This window comes from Juglans microcarpa x Juglans regia, chromosome 5D (assembly GCF_004785595.1).
Source record: "Juglans microcarpa x Juglans regia isolate MS1-56 chromosome 5D, Jm3101_v1.0, whole genome shotgun sequence".
Lineage (NCBI taxonomy): Eukaryota > Viridiplantae > Streptophyta > Magnoliopsida > Fagales > Juglandaceae > Juglans > Juglans microcarpa x Juglans regia.
In genome coordinates, this window is record NC_054602.1 from 26,516,921 (window position 1) to 26,521,452 (window position 4,532).

The following is a 4,532-nucleotide window of genomic DNA, read 5'->3' on the forward strand; positions in this document are numbered from 1 at the left end:
TGTGAAAAAGTCTCTACATTGGACTAGCTAAAAGTCTAAAGTTCAATACTTGAGCTACAGTAAATCTTTGCTCCTCTCCAAACTTGGCTAGTTACTGTTTACTATTGAAATGTATATTTTATTATTTCATCTACTCCCCTCTCTTTCCCTCATTCTTTCTCTTTCTTCATCCCATTTCCCTCGTTTTTCTTTTTTTCATCCTGAAATGTGTGAAACACAAGAGACAGAGACCTGCATCTGCTTCGATCATCCACGCCCTATTCTCTCCGTCAATCATCCACACCCTCGTCTTCCAGCCCAAACTGTAATCTCTCTTTCCCTTTCCTCTCTCCCTCTTCTTTATGTAGGCTTTCATCTCCCTCTTCTCTTTCTATTTTTTCCCATTTTCTTTTCACCAAGTAATTGAATCACCGTGTGTTTTGCTTTACAATGACCATTCATCTGTTGAACTCCTTTCCTTGCCAGTGAATCGCCGTCTAGAAGGTTGAGCATTTCCTCCACAAATTTGTCACAAGAAAATCACAATTTGGGTATTTTTTATAAACTGATTTGTGATTTTGATTTTGCCCTGTGTTTTGCTTTACATGGGTTTTGATGAACACTCTGTTTCGATTTACATGGGTTTCGATTTACACTCTACTTTGATGTGGAATTTATTCTTTTATTGAGTTGGGTTTTCTTTTATTGACTGCATTTTATCCACCAGAGCTTTGGGAGGCAATTTGTTTGGAAGGGTAGTTTTAAAACAGTAGTTGGATGGTGCAAATAACAAGAAGCATTTGCAGGAAGATTTTAATTTCTTGGAAAATTGGGTTTCTGGCACTATCAATTTTTTTGTTTTGTTTGCAGGTGAAGTAAATCTAATACAAGCAATGTTTGTTTCTTCATATGGTTGATACAAGATTTGGTTCTACTCATTTTATCACAATATAGTTTTACAATGCTCATCAGGTTATTCTAATTAACTCTTCAACAACATGTCAACTCTTCTTTTTAATTTTTACTTTAATTTTTCCTTTCTCATTCACGGGATCCAGCAGGAAGTGCCTCAAAACCAGGAGAGGAAGATTTTTTTTTTTTTTTTGCTCGTCCCTTTAACATGTGCACGATGGCCTGCATCTACCTTTCACTGTACAGAGAAAGGGAATACTATTTTGTTGGGAATTAATAAACAAATCAATCATGAGGAATTTAGTAATGTGGCTCACCTTGAGATAAGGGAATTGACTTTGTTGGGTTTGTTCTAATTGTGAATGATTGGTGTCTGTTTGGTGTATAATATGCTGCCATTTATATTGTATAGTCTTTAATGTTAGCCAACCATTAAACAATACCTCAAACTCAAACAGGAGATGACCGTCAGCTAAGAATGTGATAGACCTAGAACTGGAGACAATGAATCAAACGTTGGAGGATGGTGCATCAGAGGCTGCAGGTGGTTGTTTGATGTAGTTTAGTGGTGAATCAAGTGTCTTATTGTAAATCAAGTGTCTTTTTGTATTTGTTTCTTGAGAGCTGTTTCTTCACCTAAAGTCCATTTCTTTTTTTCTATCTGGAGGAATACCAGATGCCCTTCAAGATCTGCACCTTTCTTTCTTAGTCTAATTTAAGAAAAAAAACATAATATTGCTTATTGGAAATTTACTATTCTAGGATTTGGTCTTGTATCATAAGTTGCCATGAGGAAATATATGCTGCCTTCTGCAACTCATAATTGTTTCTTGCTTTTTGTATAGGAACATTATGAAATCGCATCATCTTTACAGTTTATGAGGTAGATTAACATTATATTCAAAAGTTTAACATTATGAAATCCATGAGTTATGCTTTGCATTTGTTTATTGTGCACTTATAACTATTGGAGAGTGATCATGATTAAAGTATCTTCATCTTCCATTCGTCTCAACATGTGTAGTTGTGATATCCATGTTTTAAATACTTCTCAATCATATTTTGCAATATGGTGAAGTTCTTATTATGCTTGGTTGAGATAGCCATTGCAAGCTTTCTATTTATGCTTGGTTTGTTCTATTTATGATTGTTGGTTTGCAAGGCAACTGGTATGCATTTATATTTGCTTTGCATTTGTCATTTCACTTAACTTTCAAAAACAAATTACTTTTAAAAACCAAGGTAACTGAAGCTGGAACCTTGTGAATTTGGACTTATATTGGGTAACTTTTCTGACTCCTTGAAAATTTAATCTTTTTCAAAGATGAACACACATTTTGATGATGACCCATTTTTTACCACTCTCGTACAAAGTGGAGGATGAGGTTTTAATAGCATTCCAATGCAAAATTCTAATGTTGTGATACAAGCAACCTCCACTGACTGTGAAAAGAGGCATCCTTAAAAGGAAGTTCAAACAGGTGCATCTTTCACTATAGAGGAGGATAACCTCCTTGTATCAACTTGGCTCAACATTAGCATCAATGCGATACGGAGTACTGATCAAAATTCCACTCAAATGTGGGAAATAATTATCACATTTTATCATGAATATAAAAAACCAAACATTGCGACCGTTCTGATGGCTCTTTGATGAATCCGTGGTCCACGATTCAAAATGGACAAGTAAGTTCTGTGCATATATAGCACAAGTAGAGTTATTGCACCCGAGTGATGCAACCGAGCAAGACAAGGTATGTACTATTTTCTTTTAATCATGCAATTATGTTGGACTTATTTATGAACTAACATATATTCCTTCACTTTTGTAGATTGAGAAGGCAAAGATGTTGTACAAAGAGATGGTAGGGTTTAATTTCCCAATGGAGCACTGTTGGTGTCTTCTGAGACACCAACCAAAATGACAGCAACACATATCCACCTTTGGTAAGAAAAGAAGGCCACATGAAAAGATGTTGGTGAAGTTGTTGTTGATTTAGCGGAGGAGAACCTGAAGGTTCTTACTTAGAGACCTCCAGGCAAAAAAGTTGAGAAAGAAAGGGAGAGGAAGCGGAAGTTGATGGAAGGTAAAGAGGTAGAGATCAAAATTGCGTTAGCTAAAATGATCGAGAATAGAACGACGACCATGGAAGAGCAAAGACATGCTATGTTGAAGGCAGACTAAAAAAGCGAGAAAGTATTTAAACTAAAGAATAAGAAGTTTGAACTAGAGAATAATAAGTTTGAACTAGAGAAGAAGAAGTTTGAACTAAAGATGTTGATACTAGATGTACGTGGCATGAATGCCATGCAATAAGAATATTTCTGTAATATTCAACTAGCAATTTTTAAGGATTCGAAGTCCTATTCCGGAGGTACATCTACATCTCTTTCGACACCTTATGGAAGTGTCTAACTTCTAATGTTGGTAGTACTAAATTTTTTTGGAATTTAGTGGCTAGCCACATGTGGGCTGCATAAATATGTGGCTCGGTAGCAAATAAATGCTTGGACTTTGGATATTATCTTTGTACTAAAAATTAAACTGTGTTGGTAATTTGTGGACTGTTCAGGAATCTGTGAATCTCCACTTGACAAAGCTTTGGTTTGTTTTTTGTTTTCTTCTTTCTTTTTTTTTTTTTTTTTTTTTGACTAACACTAAGTAGTTGGTTTGTGAGCCTCCACTTGACAAAGCTATGAATATATGTAGCATTGCAGCCTACGTAAAGTTGATGTGCTAATTATGTGACTTGCCGTGTCTTGCTAATTAAGTGACTTTGATTAATTTTGTCAAATATGATCAAATATTATTAAAATATATAATATTATATTATTATTTTCACTTTAAGATAGCTAGTTCAATGTGGACTTACCTAGTCAAAAGTTAATACTATAGCCAAAATTTAAGATTCTAGCCAAATCTTAAACTTGGCAATGGCTAGCTATTGCCATTGCTCTAAAGGATGCTGAAGTTGTGACGTTGTCGACGGGAAATCTTTCTTTCTATAGCTCTGTGAACGTGCATGGTGATTTACTAATTATTTTTGAACTCTTTTCTTGTATTGGAAGTTAAGCATCTGTTGTGTTTGTATTCACAGATTTGCACAGTTTGGATAGACAAAGCATCTCATCTGTATCTCATTTGGGTTGTACGGTCCTAGAGTTTTACTTATCCAAACATTGTCTTTCATTTCTAAGTTTTGAAAACATCCATTTAAATAAACAGTAAATAAACAGTGTAAAACTGACAGTTAACAGTAAATGAACAGTACAACCTGACGTGAACAGTGCTTAACAATACATGAACAGTGAAAAATCTTAAGCATTTGAGTATTTTATAAATATCGTGGTACCCCACTTTTCAAATCCCAAAAAGTCAAAAGTTTTTCATCTTATCTCACTATCCAAACGTAAATTTTTTTACAAACTATCTCATCACATATTAACTCAAAAATTGTTATTACTATTTAAAATATCTCATTTCATATCATTTGAACTGTCTATCCAAATCGGGCTTAAATTTCAACCACTACAACATAATTGTTTTTCAGTAACAATTGAGAAATTGTGACAGTCCCCAAACAGTCACTAAAAAGTATTTTCTGTGATGATTTCTGCAAATCCTCATTAAAGACAGATGA